Below are 25,973 nucleotides of genomic sequence, written 5' to 3' on the forward strand. Positions count from 1 at the left end.
ATACTGAACGTACCCCGTATATTCTTACTCTGTAAATATCTGTCTTAATACGGAACATGCCTACCTCTCTACAGTTCATGCTGTCATTTCAATTCTCAAAATGGTGCTGGTAATATTATAAAAGGCAATTACAGAGCTGAAAATATCGATCTATTTCCAGATTTATCATTCTCTTGGGTTTTTGGGATAAAGATCACCGTCCTCCCTCTGGAGCTTCAAGGATCCTCAAATCGCCGGCGATACAAGAACGAGGGACATGTCATCCATACTGCAACCACATCACCAAAACTGCAACGACCAACATCCGTAGGCCTGGCGGAATACAACACCTACAACCCCAGAGCCCGTTGCAGAGCCATCAGCAGTACCATTCGACATCAAGAAATTACCATCGAACCAAACACCACAAAGCCATAAGTATTATCAACAAATTGTTAGTTTTTGGCAAGAATTTGGATATATTTGTTAATGCACTTAAAAAGTCATATTTTTATTATATCTTTTTTGAACAACAAACATAATTAGTTAAAAATATTGGTTTGTTTGCTTCATTCCAAATTTTCGTAGTTAATTTCTAAGATTAGGACAGGACGAACGCACACCTTGAGAGACTGAGCTAAGCTAAGGGTGTAGCGGTGGCTATCTTGGATGATTGAGGTAATATTTTCGAATATTATTTCAAATAGCTGGGGTAGTCTATCGCTTACTTGTTTCACATTTAATTTCAAGATTCTGACGAGTAATTTAAGTTTAGTGCAATTTAGACCGTTATTTCTTAATTGTTAATTATGCGTGTCCTACCAACTTTTTAGCAGCAGCGCCGCGACGGCGCTCCACCGCCTTTCGCCCTATATGGTGCGCGTCTGTGGCACTATATCCTCGTCGGGCCACGCGTACACATATATGGACAAATTAATCAAAGTTCATATTTTTCAGTGTACGTTTCTTAACGTGATTTTGGCGCCACATATTGTTTCTTGAAGCACATGGCACATGTCTACTCGTATTGCTCTATGTAAGAAATACTTCAAAATTATAGCAGTACTTAAACCATTAGTAGAACTGAAAAGTTTGTGTTTTGAGGACGCTAAACAATTGGACACTTCACGAGATAAATCTTATTTAATTTTTTATTATCAGTCAACGAAAAAATTAGATCTGGTAATATTTTTTTCTAAGGATTAATTTACAAGATAGATTGGAAAAAACATTTTAAAGATTGTTTTGATAACGTAATGTAATTAGAAGTAATTCTGATCAAAAATTCATAAAACAACACTCTGACTAATTTGGCATAAGCTCGGGTCTGACAAGGATATGAGTGGCGTATGTAATTTGCAGATTGACAATAATTAATTTAATAAATAAATAAATTATTTAAAAAAATTATGTTAATATTAAATTATAAAATTTTAGTAAATGTTAGTATTTGTTGGGCATTTGTTACAGAACTACGTATAAGATGTACATACTATTATAAGTGTCTTAGAATTGCTACATATAGCGCGACACGCAGAGGTGCGCCACGGCTTAAATGTCAAGTGGAGGCGCATAATTAAAAAAATAAAAAAAACAACGGTCTATATTGAAATAAGTCCAATTACACGCGTGTTTTCGCGTTTTTCATATTTATTTTAAATCGCTGATAAGTCGAGAACTAATATCAACTTTTGAGAAAAATGAAATGAGACCATTTTGTTTGAATGGACCAAAAAACCTAAAATTTCGGATTCGCAAAAAAGGTGATTTTTTAAATCTGTTTAAAAAAAATTGTTTAAAATATTTCTGCCCAAAAGTTCAGCCTGGCACCCTCCTGATTTGTTTTAAGGGTATCTTTTATTTTGGAACAAGAATCAGCAAAGAAACCAATTTCTCATACGGGAGCCGCCTCACAACATAATGAGATAAGATTAGCACATTGAAATAATAATCATACACTTAAATTAACACAATCCTTAATAGTCCATTGAAATATTACATTGTTTAGTCCTTAGCTTTACAATATGTTGAGGAGGGTATACATAATTTTAAATTCAATTTTATGGGGTCTTTACCATTAGGCTATTGATTATGTTCAAAATAAGACAGCTAAAAGGAACTACAACGTTAACGGGATTTTATTGTCTCATATGGTCAATGGACCTCTAAATTTGAAAAAACCGCGGAGTGCTACCATTTATATGGGTGCCTTTTTGAGAAATGGGTGAATTAGTCCCTAGGCACAGGGTGAATTAGGGTGAGTTCTATGCACTTTTGGTACAAACACGTCTACAGAAAAATTGTTTTTGGTTAAATTTACTATCTAAATCTCACATGATAAAGTCAAAAATATTTTTTTTTACAAAAATATATTCAAAGGAAAACCAAGAAAAAAAACACGAAAGATAGCAATTTTGTTTCTTGCCCCATAACTTTTTTCCACAGGGATATAGGTATACGCATTGCTTTAGCGAAAAATAACTTACATTCTTTTTCTTCACAATGAAGTTTCCTAAAAGTAAAAAGACTAAGTTTTCACTCTAATGGCATATAAAACAACATGATGCTATTCTACACCCCACCAGAATGAAAACAATGGGAACCTTCTCTGGTTACACCTCCGAGGCTTCTACAATTTGCAAGCCATACGGATGCTCAGACTAAGGAAGATGAGGGAATTCTACAATTTACAATTCACGTCCCATCGGCTCAGCGCGGTAAAGTTCCAACGAGAATGGTTCCCTTCGTACTCCAATCCGAGTAAATGTAAATCAAAAATGAATAACCATTTTCAATTTCGTTGCAAACCGAAAATACAGCCGAACCATATTCTAGTCCAATCAGAGAGTGCAGTAAGCACCTCTACCGGTTTCGAAACTTATTAGTCTCTCATCAGGAGGCACATATGCTGCTCTCCCCGATTAAACCAAAACAAACCTTAGCGTGCAGTCCCGGATCGCAACGACCGAAACGGCATAAATGCCTTAGCGGTAACTGCTAGCAAAAAGACTTAGTTTTCACTCTAATGGCATATAAAACAACATAATGCTATTTTACACCCCACCAGAATGAAAACAATGGGAACCTTCTCTGGTTACACCTCCGAGGCTTCTACAATTTGCAAGCCATACGGATGCTGAGACTAAGGAAGATGAGGGAATTCTACAATTTACAATTCACGTCCCATCTGCTCAGCGCGGTAAAGTTCCAACGAGAATGGTTCCCTTCGTACTCCAATCCGAGTAAATGTAAATCAAAAATGAATAACCATTTTCAATTTCGTTGCAAACCGAAAATACAGCCGAACCATATTCTAGTCCAATCAGAGAGTGCAGTAAGCACCTCTACCGGTTTCGAAACTTATTAGTCTCTCATCAGGAGGCACATATGCTGCTCTCCCCGATTAAACCAAAACAAACCTTAGCGTGCAGTCCCGGATCGCAACGACCGAAACGGCATAAATGCCCTAGCGGTAACTGCTAGCAAAAAGACTTAGTTTTCACTCTAATGGCATATAAAACAACATGATGCTATTCTACACCCCACCAGAATGATAACAATGGGAACCTTCTCTGGTTACACCTCCGAGGCTTCTACAATTTGCAAGCCATACGGATGCTGAGACTAAGAAAGATGACGGGACTGCACGCTGGGATTTGTTTTGGTTAGATCGGGGAGAGCAGCATATATGCCTCCTGATGAGAGACTAATCAGTTTCGAAACCGGTAGAGGTGCTTGCTGCACTCTCTGATTGGACTAGAATATGGTCCGGCTGTATTTTCGGTTTCCAACGAAATTGAAAATGGTTATTCATTTTTAATTTTTGATAAAAGTCTCTAGGATATACAGTTTCCGAAATAGCATTTTTCAAAGTTCGCCACATACAGCAGTTTTGGGCAATTTTCCTCATTATTTCGCAAATATTGTTCTGTAACTTTTTTCTACGCATTTCTAGGTATATGCCATGGTACTTTTAGTAGAAAGAGAAGTCAACTACCTTTAAAATGGTCTAATCTATAAGACTATACGCCTCTTTTTAAGCAAATTATGTTTTTCAAGGTTTTATACTTTTAATGTTTTTTGAAATTTTTAATGATTATTTTTTTAATTTCTCATTCTGACTTTTTTCTTGTGTATTTAGGTATATACATTGTGGATTAAAGAAAAGCTTATTTTCTTTACTTTAAAATGGTGTATTACAAAAAAATTCTAGGATTGTTTTTAAACCAGATATCCGTAGGATATCCAAGGGTATCCGTAATTTGAGAAAAATTTTTATTTTTTTTTATTTTTTTTTCAATTAAAAGAATATAATTGCACATTATAACATAATTTTTAATTCCAAATAACTTTTCTTAATAACATTTTTCGGTATTGTGAAATATAAAGGTACTTTACTCTTGAGCGAAATGCATATATTTTAACATACCTCGTACACTATTGATAAAATTTTATATCTGATGATTGAATTTTACGTTTTATACTATGCAGACCATTTTAAAAAGATTTTTTTTTCAAAAAGTTAATAATAAAAAAGTTTTCCATATGGTTTCAACTTCATGGGAATTATTAATTACATGTGTGTATATGTCTAATTTTGTAAAAGCATAACTTGTTTAAAAACAGTCCTAAAATTTTTTACAATACATCATTTTAAAGTAAAGAAAATAATCTTTAGATAAAAGGCACTATATTTAATTTCGATTCAGAGATCATTACCATTTTTCTATGGACCATTTCGAACTCTTTTGTTCTCATCAGGAAAGCAGCTGTAATGATGCTCTAAAAATACCTAAAAAATACCTAAAAATAATCTTTCTTTTTTATTTGCAATGTATATACCTAAATATACAATAAAAAAGTTATAATGAGAAATTTAAAAATAATCATAAAATATATCAAAAATCATTAAAAGTATAAAATTTTGAATATCCATATCTTGCTTAAAAATAGACATACAGCCTTCTGCAATTGACCATTTTAAAAGTAATTGACTTTCCTTCCTAGTAAATGTAACACTGCATATACCTAAAGCGACGTAGAAAAAAGTTACTGAACAATGTTTGAGAAGTAACAAGGACGAACTTTGAAAAATCATATTTTGGAAACTATAAATCATATAGACTTCTACCGGACGCCATTTTGAAGAGGAAGGATGGAAGTTTTTTTTCTGTGAAACAATGCCTATAGGTACCTATATCCCTGTGTAAAAAAGTTATGGGGCAAAAAACAAAATTGCTATTTTTCGTGTTTTTTTCTATCTTTTCTTTTGAATATATTTTTCTAAAAAATATATTTTTGACTTTAAAATATGATATATCGATAGTATATTTAACCTGAAACAATTTTCCTGTAGACGTGTTTGCACCATAAGTGCATGCATAGAACTGACCCCAATTCGCCCTGTGCCTAGGGACTAATTCACCCCTTTCTCAAAAACGCACCCCTTTAAACGGTAGCACACCGCGGGTTTTTTATATTTAGAGGTCCATTGACTATATGAAACAATAAAACCCCGTTAAGGTTGTAGTTCCTTTCTAAAATACATAATCAATAGCCTACCTGGTCCCCCCCGCTATCTTGGAAAAAAGTGCAAAGGATTTTCGAGCTGTATCTCGTAAACTACCGAAAAAAAATTTGTACGATGTTATTAATTTGTAGTAACATCTAATAATAATAGTAATATCTAATATAATATTGTCTACAACTTTGTTAGTACATACATATTACTTTTTTTATATAGGTAGTAAATGAAAAATACATAAAAAAGTTAAAAAAAAAACAAATATCTCTAGCTTAAAATTTTGAACAAATTTTCATTAATTTGGGTCGTATAGCTTTTCTTCTGATCATTTTATAATAAAATTATGTCAGAGGAGTAGTATAGAGGGTTTTCAATGAATCATGTTTACTACAAATTTGTTTTTAGTTTCATTAATTTATCTGGGTTTTACAGCTCTCGGAAGCTGACCAGGTTCTTGAATACTCATTAGAATACGATAAAACGAACCATAACCCATAAAGCTTAATTTACATTATATATTATGTAGTACACTAGTAACTGGCTCTCAATTCTCAATATGTGAGGTTCATCCCTTTCATATCACATCCACGTGGGTTAGAGTTTAGAGTCCTGTGTTGCTCTGGTAATATCCAGGAATATTTGCAACATCTATCGATTTTATTTGTTTTAATTTGTTTTTAGTTTCATTAATTTATCTGGGTTTTACAGCTCTCGGAAGCTGACCAGGTTCTTGAATACTCATTAGAACACGATAAAAACGAACCATAACCCATAATGCTAAGTTTATGTTATATATTATGTAGTACGCTAGTAACTGACACTCAATTCTCAATATGTGAGGTTCATCCGTTTCATATCACATCCACGTGGGTTAGATTCCTGTGCTGCTTTGGTAATATCCAGGAATATTTGCAACACCCATCGATTTTATTCATATATGTAGTATCATTTAAGATCTTGCAACTTTTAAAGGGTTTTTACCCATAACTTTTTGGTGGCTCACGCATGCATGCTATTGGCTTAACACTGATGATGGATTAATTGTTAATCCGAAAACGTTTTGTTTTGTGATGTAACCCTTAATGGGGTCTTTTAAATATACCTCTTACAAAGGAGACTGTATTTTTTCCATAATATATAAACCACTAAGTAAATGTGATGATACGTAATATGATGATAAGTATAAATCCGAAACCGACGATAATACTATTTTCACAGATATCGCCGCCACAGTACTTATTTCTGTGTCGTCAACAGACAGTTTGTAGACAATATAAATCATTTTTTAATTATATGTGTGGATTTTGGAACTCACATAAAAGCTTTGACCAAAAACACATAGTTAAATAACGACGCCGCTGGAATTGTCATATTTCCCAACAGTTTCCAGTTTTAAAAACGGTTCTTAAGAATGAATCACCCTCTCTATTTTCTTGTCAGAGTAGTAGGTACAGTAAAACTTAATTAAAATAAAGTTGTCAACTATCTCGATGCTGCATAGAAAAGTTGCAACGAAAAGCAAGACACCTAAAAAACTCACCGCACTCATCAATTGTTTGATACCGTAGGTATATCGCTCGAAACACACACTAACGCTTGTTTCGCACAATAAGAATTTTGACCGTGCGATGGATGAAATCTACATAGTGGCTCGAGAAATCATATGGAATCTTTCTCCCTTCACCGCTTGAAACGTTCCAACATTCTTAGTGTGTGTTTCGAGCGTAAACATTTTCAACGTACGATGGTTGAAATCTACAAAGTGGCTCGAGCAATCATATGGAATCTTTCTCCCTTCACCGAACGTTTCAAGCGGTGAAGGGAGAAAGATTCCATATGATTGCTGGAGTCGCTATGTCAATTGCAACCATCGCACGGTCAAAATTATTAGTGTGTGACAAGCGTATGGGAGAGTGAGAACCGTATATCTTAAATATTCCTAAATGCAATTTACATATTTTCTTATTAAACGAAAAAAAACCGCCTCCAGAAGACAAATATTTATATTTCATAGAAGTCACTCGTTACGTCATTAAGTTCACAAAGACCAATTTAAAAATAAATAAAATTGAAAAAAAACTAATATATATATTTTACTTATATTATATTATAAGAATGTATGTACATTAAAACTTAAAAATATTTCTTTTTTAAACTCAAAAAGGGACAATTTAATTTTTTCCCTAAAGATCCTGTAAATGGTCGAGTTTATTTTATAATAACTATTGATTTAGTTTTTATATCTTCCACATGATGGGGAAAATGATTTCTTGGTATTGTATGTTTTAGCTTCGATGTGATTTTAAACATTTGTTTAATAATTTCTGAAATTTTAAGTGATTTATACGTAAATGTTTATTTTAATAAAAAGTAAACAGAAAACCCTTTTCAAAGTTTTATTACTGTGTGACATTTTAGTCAAACAAGTATAAACGTAAGGGTGTACAAGTGTAAAAATATCCGTCTGCTATGCAACTGAAGAATTGCTACTGAGAATATCGCCAAAAAAAAATAGGAAGAATGAAAAAGACGGCAGTAAATACGTATTTCTCACTAGTTGGTCGTCATAAGTACGGCACAGCCAACTTGGAAATGGTTTACATAGGTATTTAAAATGTGACTCAAGTTTCTAATGTCAGTTCTCTTGTTGAGTTCAGAGGTATGCTTAAGTATAAGCACATTTCTAAAGGCTGTCCTTTAGTGTACTTCTTTTTATAACAAAAAATTTGGACCCAATCATAATTGGCTTATGCTGTGATGAAATAGTGTGTTGTGCTAAAGCTAAAGAATTTTTGGATCAGTTAATATATCCATGGTGAGAAGTTGAGAAGATGATGAGAACCCTAAGTGACTTCCCAGTTTGTCCTATGTAACAAATTAATGTCTCAATCAGTACAAGAAATGTGGTAAGCAATGTTAATTTGTTCAAGAGGAGACAAGGAACAATGGGGTTTGAAAAACAAGTTCTGGACAGTCTTAGCATTTTTAGTTGCAACTTTGACTAGTACCTATATTTCGAAATAATTTATATGTAATTTGAGGAAAGTAAGGTTAGGATGAAAAATGGGATATAAATGAGGTCAAAGGAGTATTATAGTTTACAGAACTGTATTATCAACTGCACGATTGACCTTAATTGGTCACTATTGGGTAAATCATTAATTAAGCACGATAACTCTTAGAAAAAAGATATCTGTTAAGCAAGGAGAGTAGATGGAGTTATCAACAGAATATTTACTCTTGATGAACCGCTGGTGTGAACCGTGTAACATAAAGCTAAGAGCCTGAATGAGGTCGATTTTGTACTCAAGTGGATAACAGAAAAGGCAGTTGAAAAAGCTGTTGGAAGCCGTTGTTTTCCTGTAGCAACTTGTAACTAAAGTGTTGTCAATCCTTATAAAAACAAGCATATTCAAAAAGGGAATACTATAATGGCTGAGTCCTCTAATTCACAAGTGAACTGTAAGAAAGGATCAAAACCGTTTAAAGCTGACAGGGTACTCAAGATTCTATCCACTGGTAAAGCTAGAATGAGGATCTCCACATAGCTCTTAATAAAAAGGATTTGAGAATCCAATAACCTTTAACGGTCTGAGATAAATCATCTAAAACAAAATTCACAAGGATAGGTGAAATGACGGAACCCATAGGTATTCCGAATGTTTCCAGACATTTCAGTAATATAATCTAAGAATTTAGTAACAAAAAACTAATTGTAAGAAACAGAAGAGTCAGGTTGAATAGAGCTTCAATGGTTATTTAAAAAAGACAGCCAAAGGTAAGTTGGCAAAACATTAAGCAACATAAAAACTCACCAAAATATATCCTTGCGGTAACTGGAATTAATTGACGAATTTATTAAGATGGAGTAAATCAACTACAGTTAATTCGCATGGCTTATGCACTAGATGTAAACAGTAATTTTGACAGCGATGTCGTCTCCAGCAACGAACGAGATGGTTATTTGGTAACGTGTTCGAATATTTTTGGATAACAGTTACTTGTATAATGGCGTAAATTATTCATTAATTTAATTAATAGGATTATTTTTCATTATATATGTATTCAGTGATTACAATAATTTATGTATGTACAGGGTGATCAGTTAAGGGTAGCGAGCGGCCATATCTCATAAGATATTGGTCGTATAGATTTAAGAAAGAAAAATCATGATAAAAGTCGTCAAGAGAAATTGCTGGAAATTATTTTCGAGTTTGTCAAACGTCCGCTAGAGGGCGTAACAACCAACACAAAGTAGAAAACTGGGATTTTTATAGAATTTTGTCCAGTAAAAGTTTATCGATGATCATTTTCATATTTACAGACCATTTTCCTACATTTTTTGTCTAAAACGTTTTGTTCTATATCTATCAAAATAACGCAGTGGGGAAGTTCAATTGTTTTTTTAAACAAACCAAGATTTCTTCCGTTTCTTTTGACCGATTTTAGCAAACTTAGGCTCATATGAATGAGCATAATTTGCACTACAAAACGCATATTTGCTTTTAAATTTTTGACGTTTGCTGTCGCCGCTAGATGGCGTTAACTGAAATGGTAGCAAATTTTTGAGTTAAAAAAAAACAGATGTAACGGTATCTTAATTTTTATATATTTTAAAAGAGGATAAATTTCTCTATAATTTAATGAAAATAATTTATTATCTACCTTTTTTTGAACCGTTGATATTGACCAAAATATAATTTCATTACATTAAAAAATGGCACGCTACTGTTTTTTATCAAAATAAAAATCAGTTTTGTAATCTCTTATTAGTTGCTAACAAAAAGAACCTCTTGACTTTTTTTCGTTAGACAAACGGTTTTGGATTGAAAAAAATAAAATATGTTTACATCGGGCGCCCATATCTCGAAACATACTAATTTACATATTTGGAAAAAAATCTTAATAAAACTGTCCAACAACAGCAAGAACAATAACACTAAAAACAAGAACACAGAACTTTAAAAATAAACGTTAAAAATAAATTAATAATTTTGTCGTAAATGTTCAAAATGTTGTCCATTATTTTGAATGCACTGGTCCAATCTCTTCTGGGTGGAGTTGACAGCTGCCTCAATTTCCGCTCTTGGTATAATATTTATAGCGTTTTGAATTCGGACTATCATGTCTTCTCGAGTAGTTGGTCGAGTTTTATACACTAAATCCTTTATTCGGCCCCACAGATAAAAATCAAGGCAGGTTAAATCGGGGGAACGTGGTGGCCAGAAAAATAGACTGCCTCTACCAATCCAACGCTTAAGAAAATGCCTGTTCATAAAATCTTGCACATTTCGAGAATAATGTGCCGGGTATCCGTCTTGTTGAAACCACATGTTTCTTCTTATTTCTACAGGCACGTTTTCTAAGAGTCCTGTTAAATCGTTCAATAAAAAGTTCAAATACATGTCACCGGTTAGATTGCCATTAAATATGTGCGGACCGATAATAGGACCATTAATAACACCGCACCAGACATTAACGCTCCATCGACCCTGCTGATAATCTTCACGTAACCAGTGTGGATTAGTGTCCGACCAGTAATGCATGTTATGCAGATTTACCTTGCCATTACTGCTAAACGATGCTTCATCTGTTCACAATATTTGTGACAAAATAAGACGGTTTTCCCTAATGAAGTCTCTAAGCCTGTAGCTGTAATCGAGCCTACGTTCAAAGTCAGTCTCTTTTAAGGATTGATGAATCACGACGTGATACGGATGCATTTTAAAATCCATTATTATTTTTTGCCCTGAGCCATAGAATATTCCTAAATATCTGGAGATCTCTCTTATGCTTAAATGGGGGTCTGCATGAATATTAAATTAGATTTAGAGAGGTGGCATTCTGGCCTATTCCACTGCGACCTTTTCAGATCTATTGTGGCCCTCTAGTCCTAGATAACGTTCTCTAGCCTGACCCTTTTTAAAAAGTCTAATAGCTTCGAGACTGAACCTTCCATGTAGCTATTTGCCGTTGGATTTTGTTCTCCTAATGCAAATAACCGCACATTTGCCAGATTGTCACACTGACATAAAATGTGCTCTGCTGTTTCTTCTTCGAGGTGACAGAATCTGCACAGGTCATCATCTGCCAATCACATCAGCTTTAAGTGCCTATTCAGCTTACAGTGCCCTGTTAGCAGACCTACTATGGCTTTGACTGTTTTCCTGTCTTTGCTTATTAGGTCTGCCGTAAATTTTGGCGAATGTTCTGTAATGAACTGTTTCGCCTGTCTTTGACCTGGTGAATTACTCCACCATTCCAAATATTTGTGAGCTACCCACTTTCTTGTAGCCGTTCTTGTAACTGCCTTTGCAACGCCGCGCAGAAGGGTTCCGGTCCAACGAATGGCATTGATTAGCCTTGTTTGGCCATTTCATCTGCTTTCTCATTGCCCTTATGACCCTCGTGCCCCGGTACCCAGGCCACCGTAACCTTGCTACGATATCCTAGTTTATTTAGGGCACTCACACAATCCCATACTAGCTTAGACTTGACCTCTACAGAATTGAGTGCCTTAAGCGCTGCCTGACTATCTGTAAAGATGGCAACTGAACGGAACGTTCTTTGCTGCCTTTCTATTTCTTCCACGCAGTGATGGATTGCCGTTATTTCCGTCTGGAAAACTGTGACATCCTTTGATAGACTAACCGGGAACTGAATTCCTTGATTTGTCCCTACTATGCCAGCTCCCACACCTTCCGATGTTTTTGAGCCATCAGTGTACCAGGTAGCAACCGCCTGTATGGGTACACCTTCCTTCCAGTCTTCCCTGCCTGGTATATTAATTTTAAACTTATTTTCAAAGCTATATCTCGTTGCTGTTGCATCGATAGGCTGCCCCATCACAATATCGGCTTTTAGCTCCTCGATTAGCTTTCTATTGTCAGCACCATGCACCTGGCTTATATGTGGCTGACCATGAATTAATCTGTACATCACTGATCTGGCTTCGCCCTGCACAAAGATATGAAGTGGTGGTAGATTCAGTAGGACTTCCAGCGCTGCTATAGGAGTGGTTTTTATGGCCCCCGTAATACACAGGCATGCTAGCCTTTGTGTATTACCTAGCAGCCTTATTGCTCCCACTTGCTGCGTCTTTGTCCACCACGTCACCGAGCCATAGGTTATCATGGGCCTAGTAACCCTTGTGTATAACCATAGAGTCATTTTGGGGTTAAGCCCCCAATTCTTACCACACATTCTTCTACATCTGCCCAAGGACATAGTAGCTTTCTGTGTGGTTTTTATTATGTGAGTATTCCATGTAAGCATATGATCAAAATAAACCCCAAGGTATTTTGTTTCTTTGGCAAATGAAATCTCTTTTCCTCCCAGCACCGGTGGTTTTAGGACTTGTAGTGCTGTTGTGACGTTCCGCCCCTTATAGAATCCATTATTGATGGGAAGATATTATTTCATTATTTTTAGAATTATTTTCTTTCAATGGTTATTAAAATATAACATAACACCATCACAGAATTTTAAATGCTTGTGACGTCACATTTTAAGTGTGGCAACATTGGTTTGCTTGCGTTTGACAGCGTATCGATGGGAGAGGGGAATTGAATTGCCCACGGAGATCGTCAGCCAGCTAACGAGAGGGCATTGGCTTTCTAGAAGTGTGTCGGAGTGTCAGGTCGGTAGCTTGATATTTTACCCACAATTTCAAGATCCAAATTATAATTAAAGATTGAATCCATCCAGCATTAGGGAATATAAAGTTATTAGTGAATACGAAGTTGAAGAATTTGAATGCAGATTTAAAATGAGTTCCGGCCTGGTAAATAAAAAATTTTATTAATTTATTTTCCGCCATATTGAAATTTTCTTGACTAACTTGCTAATTAAGTTTCATGTCGTCTATGTTCATGGTTTCTATGGTTTATTTTCATGGATCAAAATCATCGAGAGATAATTGAATATTCTTTGCTAATTTGTGCTTTCTGTTGGAAAATAGAGCTAATTTAAACTCAATTTTTTTATATTCCTTTCAAGTCTACAGATCTCCTATCTTTTGAACCATGATCAAACAAGTATCCATTGCCTAATCATACTATATTTCATCCTTGTATAATATATCTATATACCTGTGTATATATTATAATGAAATATTTTTTCACAGTAATTATATCTTGTAGCCAAATTGAAAATCACATGTGTTATTTGAACAAGGTCATCTGATAACAACTTAATAAAGAGTCGAGCTGTCTAGTCATTCAAGTTTTTGGACTTAATGACCTATTTCTTCTTATTCCCATAGGAATAAAAACACCTCCTCGTTTCTCTTGCTTCTTTTTGACACATTGGTGGATTGGTAGTAATACCATATGTGTTTTTTTTAGCCACCACTATGAAATCATAAAAAAAAAGAAAACCTAAGACCACCAAGGTAGACCACTTCTAGAGAGACGGTCACTAGGAGACCAGCCTGGAAGATCTCCATATCTATCTTTTTCGCCTGTACCTTCAACTGGTTTTTTTTCCACCTGTTTTCTTGTACCTCCAGCAGGACAGTTGCAAGAGGGAGTTAGCACCCCCTTGTGCTCATTGCATCCCGGTCAATTTGGGGAATACACAGCAAGGAACGCACCGCAAGGAACATTGGAAGATTGTGAAAAGGGGTTTGTGTTGATGAACATTCGGTTTGCTCTAAGTAAAAATTTAGACTGTTTTTTGTGATTTTCAGGATACTTAGTTTATTCATATAGGTACTTTATAAATTTATTGCACATAACCTTTCCCTTTTCAAGATTTTTATAGTATTACAGAACAGTATAATAATTGATAGCGTTCCCCAAAGCTGCGTAACCTCCATGGTGAGAATCTCTGAGCTCAGATACTTTCCCATACAATAGTGTTGGTACTCTTATATTTTTTTTATTATTCTTTGGCTTGTTTCCCTTTTATATAACTATTTAAACTCCTTTAATTATTTTAGTATATTTTAAATTAAATTTTTCAAATTAACTTCAAATATCATTAAAAATTTCTATTATTCAAATTATTTAACTTTAACTATTAATTTTTATATTAAATTCGAATAAATCCCTAGTACCCATCCCCTCAGGAAGGTACTAGTTTTACTTGCCATTATTATTAAGAACCACGAGTCGGTAAAAGGATCTTTGGTATCCAGAACTCCGTTGGTTCACTTAGGGACTTGGTACCCGTCAACTCATTGAGTTGTACATACATATATTAAATATCTTGTTCATATTATCAGGTAGTATTGAATTAAGTGTACGTATGATATTCGTACCATTGTTATTGGGTGAGGGTAGTTACTGCTAACCAAGTGTAAGTTGTACTTTCTGTATTAGAGGTACCCTTATTCAGATTTTCTAACCTTATTAAGATTATTCTTAGATTATATTTGTAAGGTAATTCTGTAAATGACTTTCACTAGTATTTTTTTTTTGTCATGTTAGAGTTACATACTAGTTACTTGTCTTAACTCGGAGATTGTGAAAATCTGGTAGTTACATTCAATAAATATACATTTATTGTGATTTTTTTTTTCTTATTACTCCTTTATCTTGATAATATATTTTATAACTTAATAATCTTTAATAACATTTAACCTACTTGTACTACAAATTTAATATACTCTATAGCAGCGTAGAATACCTGGAAGAGGGTTAACCCAGTTATCCTTCTTCTGGCGCCCAAAAATTTATTCTATTTTCATTATATTATTATATTTACCTTATCTACTTTGTGAACAGTGTCTTAATATCTTCTTTTCTAGCCATCATTGTCATTTCCTTTAATTTATTGTCCAGCCAGAAATAGCCGTGCAAATTGGCCGAATCCTTCCTTGAGTGTCAAGTGGCCATTCTCTTGCATATTGAGCTAGCTATTCAAGTTACATCTATCTATTCATAATTTTTAATCTCCAGTCCTATATCAAGTCTATACTCTTTGTCTTTACATCTTCCCATACAAGTACTACTGCGAAGTAGTATTTTAGTTACTTCAGCTTCTTCCAACGTAGAAGCCACACATTTTTGTTCCTTTGGCTACATTAAGTAGATCTTCTTTTTCCTACTTCTGTTGGAGTTTATCACTCTCTGTGCATTCACTCCAACAGTAAATCTTCTTCTAACAGGTTACATCGGCTTCCCAACGTGGTGGCCTTATTTTTGGTCTGAGACAGTATTTATTTAGGTCAATTCTTCTCTTTTTATCTCAAGTTTCTTTGTTATTTCCGTTTGGTATCTCTATACACATCTTGTTACTTATTTATTTTATTTTTAATTTCTGATACATATCAGGTATTCTTATACGCTGTTTTGATTTTTGTTTATATTTTGGGACCTCATTATAGTATAGGTTTGTGCAACTTACATTCTGGGTTAAATTTGAATTTTTTATTGGGAACTTATATTTAATATTGCTATTAATAATATAATTCATATAAGGTAATTTTTATTCCTTCAGCCAATAGTGGTATAGTTGGAGGTACAACTAAGCATTGATTATTATTATATATATTTTTTCCAAAGTGGTGGTAAGTTACATATAAATAAAAATTTACTTCCAGTATTTAGGTAGTAGGTTTACTTGAGTATACATTATTTATTGGATTATTTATCCATTTATTTGATCTTATATATTTATTTGATCTTATTTATTTGATTATATACTTCATTATATATATATATATATATTTTTTGCTGGCCATTTTGATTTTGTTGGTGTGTTGCGAATATTTTCTCGGTATATATATTTTGCGTGCAAACTTAGGTATCTTTCATACTTCTGTTCTTTGGACTACTTGTCAATAATTTTGCTCTCATCATGTGTGCTTTTAAAGCTGAACATCTTCTGGTGGATGAACTGGATTATGAATTAAAGATTAGGGACATAATGCCAGAGGAGTCGACAACTGTCGATAAAAAACGCAATCTTCTGAGAGGTGCTTTGAAACAAGAAGCTGGCAATAGGAGTTTTCTCCAGATATCAGCTGTATCCATCCCTTTTGAGGAACAACAGAAAGGAATCTCTGAAACATTGGACAGCTTGTCTAAAAAAATCGAAAAATTTAGGGGAACTGTAAAGGATACAGAGTATGCGCGATTAACATCTCGTCTAGGCCATATTTCTGCCCGTGTACACTTGTTACACTGTCCTACCGAAGAACAGGAACCTTTCAAGAAATCTGTTTCTCTTAGAATATTAACACTAGAGGGTGAACTTGATTCTAGAGTTAACCCCATAGCTACCTCTACTCCTAATGCTCCAGTCAATGTATCTAGTTTCACTTACTCCAAACCTGTGCAAGTACACAAATGGGGTATTTCATTTTCAGGTGAAAAACAGCACACTGATGTGATGTCATTTTTGGAAAGGGTTGAATGTCTTCGAGTATCTAGAGGTGTTTCTGAAGAGGATTTGTTTGCTGCATCTGCTGAACTGTTCACCGGGACAGCTTTTACCTGGTTTAGGAATAATAGGGGTAATTTTTCTTGTTGGTCTGATCTGATTAAAAAGTTGAAGTCAGATTTTCTTCCGTACTCGTTCCAGGACGACCTACTAGATCAAATTAAGAATCATAAGCAGAAACCTGGGGAATCTGTTACTATGTTTATTAATACTATATTAGGTATGTGTAGTCGTTTAGACACTCCTTTGTCAGATTTAGCTAAAATTAAAATCATCCTTAAATGTCTATTACCCTTTTATCATCAACAATTAGCTCTTATGGACATTCAGAACATTGATGACCTTACTATAAAGTGCAAACGTTTGGAGGAAACTTTATCCTGGTCTTCGCAACCTCCATCCACATCTCGATCCTATTCTAACTCTTCTTCTCAGCCAACTTCCTTTAGGCAACGTTCTTGGCCAAATAAGGGCCATGATCATAATGTTTCGGTTGTTAGTTCTCTTGTCTGTTGGAATTGTGATCAGCCAGGTCATCCGTTTTACAATTGTGCAATTCCTCAAAGTCGTATTTTCTGCCATGGTTGTGGCCGAGAGAACACCCTTAAAAGGAATTGTTCTAAGTGTTCGGGAAACGAGACGTCGGAGGTCCGTCCCCTGAACGTTTCTCCGTCCAACACCCAATCAGGGAATCCAACCCCATCGTCAAACGAAACTGCTGGACCAAGCACATCCAGCAACCCAAACCCATCTTCACGAAAAGGGAAAGGGGTGTCGTTCAAGAAAACAGCACACACCACAAAACAAAATTAAACCAGAAATTAATTTCTATAGATGATACGTTAGATTCGCTTGATTCAAATGATCACAGATGTTCATTTACAAATTCTTCTTTGATTGGTAGTGTTCAACGTAACAATAATAATTGTGATAGTGATGTAGTTCCATTATCTATATTAGATTCTAGTTTTGTTAATGATGATGATACGTCTAGGTTAGTTCCCTATAACGGTTCTAGACAACCAAATACTTTATATCTAGATATTAATTCTTTATTAGTTAGGAAACAAAATGATAATAGGCCATATCTCCCTATTCAAATTCTAGGACAATCGTGTTTAGCTTTGTTAGATAGTGGCTCTAATATTTCCTTGATAGGGGCACATTCATTAAATTTATTGAAAAATTCTAGTATTCCCATTATGCCCATTTCATCTTTGCGAGTATCTACTGCAGATGGTACAGTTCAGTCCATTACAGGCAAACTCCAAATTGAAATCACAGTGGCCGATTTATGTAGAGAAATTACATTCTATGTTATTCCTTCCGTGCAGAATTCTATAATTCTAGGTATGGACTTTTTCAATGCTTTCAATAGCACCTTAAGTTGTTCTGATTTTTCTTTTTCCATATCTGAATTTAATTTATCTACCCTTAGTGCTATTCATGATTTTGCTAGTTTATCAAGCTCCGAACAAAGGCAATTAGAGAGTATGATCTCTAAATTCACTACTCTTTCTTCAAAAGACAAACTAGGTCGTACGTCGTTAATATCTCACACTATCGAAGTGGGAAATCCCACTCCTTTTAGGTTGTATCAGTATCCCATACCTCAAGCCTGGCAGGCAGATTTAGAAAAAGAAGTAGATTCGATGCTTGCTTTAAATATCATAGAACATTCAACGTCGTCCTATTGTTCCCCACTCTGGTTAACGAAGAAGAAGGATGGATCCTTCAGGATCTGCTTTGACGGTCGAAAACTAAACAGTATCACAACGAACAGGGATGCTTATCCTATCCCCAGAATAGATGTGATTTTGAGCAAACTTCAGAATGCCAAATACATCTCTTCTATTGATTTGTCTAAGGCCTTCTTACAGATCCCACTGAGTGAAGAGAGCAAGAAGTATACTGCTTTTGCTGTCAGTGGTAAAGGATTATTCCAGTTTGTCACCATGCCTTTCGGTCTTGTTTCTGCTCCTCAGACAATGTGTCGTCTGATGGATTTAGTCATTGGTCCACAGTTAGAGCCCTATGTTTTCTATTATTTGGACGATATTTTGGTTGTCACTCCCGATTTTTCCCTTCATATGGAAATTTTAGATAAGTTATTTTTACGTCTTAAGGAAGCTAATCTGACGATCAATTTGGATAAATGTCAGTTTTGTCGTCCTAGTCTTAAGTTCTTGGGTTATGTTGTTGATAACCAGGGGCTAAGGACTGATCCTGAGAAAATAGTAGCTATTAAAAATTTTCCCATACCTAAGACCACCACCCAAGTCCGTAGGATATTGGGAATGTGTGGCTATTATCGTCGGTTTGTACCGTCATACTCTACCTTGTTGTCTCCTCTTACTGATCTTTTGAAGAACAGGAAAAAGGGACAGACCATTACTTGGACTCCTGAGGCCGATGAAGCTTTTCGGCGCGTTAAAGATGCTTTAACGAGCGCTCCGGTCATGATGTCACCTAATTTTGATGAGCATTTTTATCTAATGACAGATTGCTCTAATACTGCTTCTGGTGGCGTATTATTTCAGTTGAAGGATGGCTCTGAACACCCAATAGCTTACACTAGTAAGAAGTTGAATAAGGCCCAGAAAAACTATTCAACCACAGAGAAAGAACTCTTAGCTATCATCCATGGGTTAGAAGCGTTTCGTTATTATTTGGAAGGTCGTAATTTCACTATAATTACGGACCATAGTTCCTTGGTATGGCTTCATAGTATGAAAAACCCTTCTCAGAGACTTTCTCGATGGATATGTAAACTGGCTGCCTATTCATATAAGATTGTCCATAGAAAGGCAAACGGGGTCGTGGTTGCAGATGCTCTTTCACGTGTCCACGATATTAATGTCCTAGATCTGTCTTCTTTAACCCCTGATGTGTGGTATCAGAATATGATTGATAGGGTTACTCAAGACCCACAAAAATATTCTGATTTTAAGGTAGAGAATAATGTTCTGTACAAACACACCTTTAGTCCGATAGAGTCCTTATCCAACATGTCGGAGTGGAAAATAGTTGTGCCTACGCCAAATAGGGAAAATATTCTGCATATGTTTCATGATGAAGTTACAGCTGGTCATTTTGGGTTTTATAAGACATATCACCGCATTGCTGAATTATATTATTGGCCTGGCATGCGGAAGTCTATTAAAAGGTACATTTCTAAATGCATGGTTTGTGCTACTTGCAAACCAAGTAACCTACCACAAGCTGGACTTATGGGTTCCTTCAGAAACATCAATTTTCCTTGGCAGATGATCTCAATGGATCTCATTGGACCGTATCCTCGGAGCTACAAGGGTAATACCTATTGCCTGGTAGTTGTGGATTATTTCACTAAATTTCCTTTAGTTTGTCCTCTTCGTCAGGCCACAACTCCAGCAATTTTGAAATATTTGGAGGAACAAGTCTTTTTGGTGTACGGTGTTCCCCAAATTGTGTCATGTGACAATGGTCCTCAGTTTGTATCAAAGGCCTTTAAAGATCTTTTAGCTAAATATAAGGTTCAGAAGACCTTTTATAATGCTGCCTACCATCCACAAGCAAACCATACTGAGAGAGTAAATCGCAGTATTGTCACAGCTCTAAGGTCCTATACATACCCAGATCACAGAGCTTGGGATCAATATATTCATTCCATAGCTCAAGCCATAAGGACTTCTGTCCATGAAGTTACCCAGTGCTCTCCAGCATATCTGAATTTTGGTAGGAATGTTGCTTTATCAGGTGATTATTTTGGTGTAATTTCAGACAATTCCGAAAATCTTCCTCAAATATCTGAGAAACTTCATCGCTTAGATGATCTCCAGACGTTACCTCATATTTTCGCAGACATTAGGAAGAAGTTAAAAACTTCTTACCTAAGGAACCAGCAGCACTATAATTTGAGGAAACGAGATCTGCGATTCTTTGTTGGTGATCGAGTATTAAAGCGCAATTTTGTCAAATCCAGTAAGGGTGATGCCATTTCTGCAAAGTTTTGCCAGAAGTATGTCCCATGTACTGTCTTAAGGGTAATATCTCCTTTGATTTATGAATTAAAGGACAATTTGACTAATAAGCGAATTGGTCAATTTCATGTAAAGGATTTACTGCCTGACAATACCATGGACGATGTTGATTCTTCAACTTCATCGGAAGAAGATTAACTTAGGGTTGTTTAAGCTAATATCTTCCTGTGTTTGCCTTTAGCTCGTTTTATTATGGTATAGTATTTTAGTCTAAATTTTTAATCACCAGAGAGTGCAGGACCATAGCATAATTTTTAACCTTCGGCATGGTTTGATGACTTCTCACTTATTAGTTACTTATTAGGTACCGAATTCTTGTGTAATACCGCTTGTATGAGTTTATCATTTTTTCTGTATTATGAATTGCATTTTAATTCATGGACAAATATTCTCAAGTACTAATCCAGCCAATAGTATTACCAAGTTGATAATCCCCACTTGTACTTTTAGTTTGTGTACTCAACCTCTTATAATAAAAGGGCTGTTGATTATTAGATATTTGGATATGTCGGCTCATACAAGTATTCTTGCTGAATAGAAATGGAACTATGTTACACTACCATATCTTAGATTATGTGTTATATTTTGGATATTTGATTACCTACTTATTATTATTTTTTTATATTATTTTTATATCATGTAAGTATTGGATTTGCCATATTGGAAAGATGGGGTTTTTAATTTGTTATTGGGTTACGCTATTGACATTTGTCACGGATATGTTAGATACTTTACAATAATTCAGGTCTTTATTTTCTCCACAGTATAATTTTGGAATGAGTTTGGAATTTTGGTTTATAGATGAATGCTTGAGTCTTTCATATTTCTTCTTATGAACTAGTCTGTTAATGCTCAAAGTTGGTGAATACGTGGGTTCGAAATTCAGCAACTGATCACTGCTATCCGATTTCGTAATCCATGTCTTTCATGATTGAGTTTGCGGATGTTTATGCATGATAATATTTCCGGTCGGGAAGTGGTGCGCAACATTTCCTAGCCGTTCTTGTGTAATTAGTCCAAATATTCCAGACACGTTTTCACACGATAATAGGGAAGTTTAGTTTGCTTATTTTATGTCTCTTAGTTCATAGTATATTGATGCTTTGATTATCCATATACGTAGAGTCGTAATGTTAGTGATCAACCCGTCGGGACAAATTATTGATTTTCTTTTTAGTAGATTCCCTCTTCTATCCTCAGGCATTAGTTGTTGCTTAGATTCAGGAATATCTCCTGGATAATCCTATGTATGTTCAAATGAATATACAGTCTTATAAAAAAAATTGGGAGCTCGTTCCCGTCATATTTTGTATTTACCATAGAGTCATAGTACTTATAAGTTACCCTTCATTTTTATTATTTAGTTTAGATAGGCTCATATTACCGAATGAGGGAAGATGTAGAGCTAATTTAGTTATTTATTTAGTATTAGTGGGAATTGGTCCATAAATTTTCCTGATCGTTCTTCTTTGGATATGCTCTTATAAATCTGGTGTCCATTGATAGTCCGATTTTGGATTGAGTGTCCAATTCCACATTTAGTTTGGTTAATGTGTTTGGATTCGTTTGGTATGTTTACTATTTGTATTATTCGGTATTGGTGAGAATTGTTCCATAAATCTTCCTGATTGTTCTTCTCTGGATATGCCATTACAAATCTGGTGTCCATTGTTATTCCAATTTTGGATTGAGTGTTCGATTATTCTTCACTAATTTTAGTTATTGATTTATTTGGTGACTTTAGTATATTTACTTGCGTTAGGGTATGAATTGGCTCACACCTTTGCCTGGTTGTTCGTCCTTGGATATACCCTTTATAAATCTGATGTCCAGGGATAGTACAACTTTGGATTTGCTGCCAATTCGACACTTATTTGTCATTATAAATCAAATCTCATCTGTAGGTTGTTTGGCTTTTAAAAAAAAAAAAAAAAAAAAAAAAAAAAACCAGTCACGTTTACTAGGACTTCGGGTCATCTTTTGCAATTCCTGTTAGTTGCTGCAGTGACCATCCTGCTTTCCCTTGATTATTAGTTGTGATTATTTGTAATCTTGCGAATCAACGGGGAATGATACACTAAGTACTACTACTTTAGTTTAATATGTGAAAAAAAAAAATTTTTTAATTAAAATTTTTTTTTCTCGTGGTCAAAAGGGAATGTGACGTTCCGCCCCTTATAGAATCCATTATTGATGGGAAGATATTATTTCATTATTTTTAGAATTATTTTCTTTCAATGGTTATTAAAATATAACATAACACCATCACAGAATTTTAAATGCTTGTGACGTCACATTTTAAGTGTGGCAACATTGGTTTGCTTGCGTTTGACAGCGTATCGATGGGAGAGGGGAATTGAATTGCCCACGGAGATCGTCAGCCAGCTAACGAGAGGGCATTGGCTTTCTAGAAGTGTGTCGGAGTGTCAGGTCGGTAGCTTGATATTTTACCCACAATTTCAAGATCCAAATTATAATTAAAGATTGAATCCATCCAGCATTAGGGAATATAAAGTTATTAGTGAATACGAAGTTGAAGAATTTGAATGCAGATTTAAAATGAGTTCCGGCCTGGTAAATAAAAAATTTTATTAATTTATTTTCCGCCATATTGAAATTTTCTTGACTAACTTGCTAATTAAGTTTCATGTCGTCTATGTTCATGGTTTCTATGGTTTATTTTCATGGATCAAAATCATCGAGAGATAATTGAATATTCTTTGCTAATTTGTGCTTTCTGTTGGAAAATAGAGCTAATTTAAACTCAATTTTTTTATATTCCTTTCAAGTCTACAGATCTCCTATCTTTTGAACCATGATCAAACAAGTATCCATTGCCTAATCATACTATATTTCATCCTTGTATAATATATCTATATACCTGTGTATATATTATAATGAAATATTTTTTCACAGTAATTATATCTTGTAGCCAAATTGAAAATCACATGTGTTATTTGAACAAGGTCATCTGATAACAACTTAATAAAGAGTCGAGCTGTCTAGTCATTCAAGTTTTTGGACTTAATGACCTATTTCTTCTTATTCCCATAGGAATAAAAACACCTCCTCGTTTCTCTTGCTTCTTTTTGACACATTGGTGGATTGGTAGTAATACCATATGTGTTTTTTTTAGCCACCACTATGAAATCATAAAAAAAAAGAAAACCTAAGACCACCAAGGTAGACCACTTCTAGAGAGACGGTCACTAGGAGACCAGCCTGGAAGATCTCCATATCTATCTTTTTCGCCTGTACCTTCAACTGGTTTTTTTTCCACCTGTTTTCTTGTACCTCCAGCAGGACAGTTGCAAGAGGGAGTTAGCACCCCCTTGTGCTCATTGCATCCCGGTCAATTTGGGGAATACACAGCAAGGAACGCACCGCAAGGAACATTGGAAGATTGTGAAAAGGGGTTTGTGTTGATGAACATTCGGTTTGCTCTAAGTAAAAATTTAGACTGTTTTTTGTGATTTTCAGGATACTTAGTTTATTCATATAGGTACTTTATAAATTTATTGCACATAACCTTTCCCTTTTCAAGATTTTTATAGTATTACAGAACAGTATAATAATTGATAGCGTTCCCCAAAGCTGCGTAACCTCCATGGTGAGAATCTCTGAGCTCAGATACTTTCCCATACAATAGTGTTGGTACTCTTATATTTTTTTTATTATTCTTTGGCTTGTTTCCCTTTTATATAACTATTTAAACTCCTTTAATTATTTTAGTATATTTTAAATTAAATTTTTCAAATTAACTTCAAATATCATTAAAAATTTCTATTATTCAAATTATTTAACTTTAACTATTAATTTTTATATTAAATTCGAATAAATCCCTAGTACCCATCCCCTCAGGAAGGTACTAGTTTTACTTGCCATTATTATTAAGAACCACGAGTCGGTAAAAGGATCTTTGGTATCCAGAACTCCGTTGGTTCACTTAGGGACTTGGTACCCGTCAACTCATTGAGTTGTACATACATATATTAAATATCTTGTTCATATTATCAGGTAGTATTGAATTAAGTGTACGTATGATATTCGTACCATTGTTATTGGGTGAGGGTAGTTACTGCTAACCAAGTGTAAGTTGTACTTTCTGTATTAGAGGTACCCTTATTCAGATTTTCTAACCTTATTAAGATTATTCTTAGATTATATTTGTAAGGTAATTCTGTAAATGACTTTCACTAGTATTTTTTTTTGTCATGTTAGAGTTACATACTAGTTACTTGTCTTAACTCGGAGATTGTGAAAATCTGGTAGTTACATTCAATAAATATACATTTATTGTGATTTTTTTTTCTTATTACTCCTTTATCTTGATAATATATTTTATAACTTAATAATCTTTAATAACATTTAACCTACTTGTACTACAAATTTAATATACTCTATAGCAGCGTAGAATACCTGGAAGAGGGTTAACCCAGTTATCCTTCTTCTGGCGCCCAAAAATTTATTCTATTTTCATTATATTATTATATTTACCTTATCTACTTTGTGAACAGTGTCTTAATATCTTCTTTTCTAGCCATCATTGTCATTTCCTTTAATTTATTGTCCAGCCAGAAATAGCCGTGCAAATTGGCCGAATCCTTCCTTGAGTGTCAAGTGGCCATTCTCTTGCATATTGAGCTAGCTATTCAAGTTACATCTATCTATTCATAATTTTTCATCTCCAGTCCTATATCAAGTCTATACTCTTTGTCTTTACATCTTCCCATACAAGTACTACTGCGAAGTAGTATTTTAGTTACTTCAGCTTCTTCCAACGTAGAAGCCACACATTTTTGTTCCTTTGGCTACATTAAGTAGATCTTCTTTTTCCTACTTCTGTTGGAGTTTATCACTCTCTGTGCATTCACTCCAACAGAAAATCTTCTTCTAACAGGTTACACTGTCTTTTTGGTGAAGTTGACGATTTGTGTTTTCTGAGCATTGACTATCAGTCTCTCTTGTTTACACCAGTCGTCAACTATATTTAGGGCTGCTTGCATTCTTCCAGACACCACCTGGGCAAACCTGCCCCTGACAACGATTGCTATATCGTC

General features: G+C 34.7%; 1 protein-coding gene and 1 long non-coding RNA gene across 4 annotated transcripts in view; one reads left to right on the top strand and one right to left on the bottom strand.

Annotated features, from left to right (window-relative positions):
* LOC126879769 (homeobox protein orthopedia-like) overlaps positions 1–25,973 on the bottom strand; it is a 257,712-nt gene that overhangs the window by 2,266 nt on the left and 229,473 nt on the right. The window lies entirely within an intron of this gene.
* LOC126879770 (uncharacterized) lies at positions 12,880–25,215 on the top strand. 3 transcript variants are annotated; one of them, XR_007696256.1, is made up of 2 exons: positions 12,880–13,286; positions 24,050–25,215. It is a non-coding gene; the product is annotated as an uncharacterized LOC126879770 (long non-coding RNA). The 3 variants fall into 3 exon arrangements; XR_007696255.1 differs by lacking the exon at positions 24,050–25,215 and adding an exon at positions 13,849–15,015; XR_007696257.1 differs by lacking the exon at positions 12,880–13,286 and adding an exon at positions 22,842–23,487.

This window comes from Diabrotica virgifera, chromosome 2, assembly GCF_917563875.1.
Source record: "Diabrotica virgifera virgifera chromosome 2, PGI_DIABVI_V3a".
NCBI classification, from domain to species: domain Eukaryota; kingdom Metazoa; phylum Arthropoda; class Insecta; order Coleoptera; family Chrysomelidae; genus Diabrotica; species Diabrotica virgifera.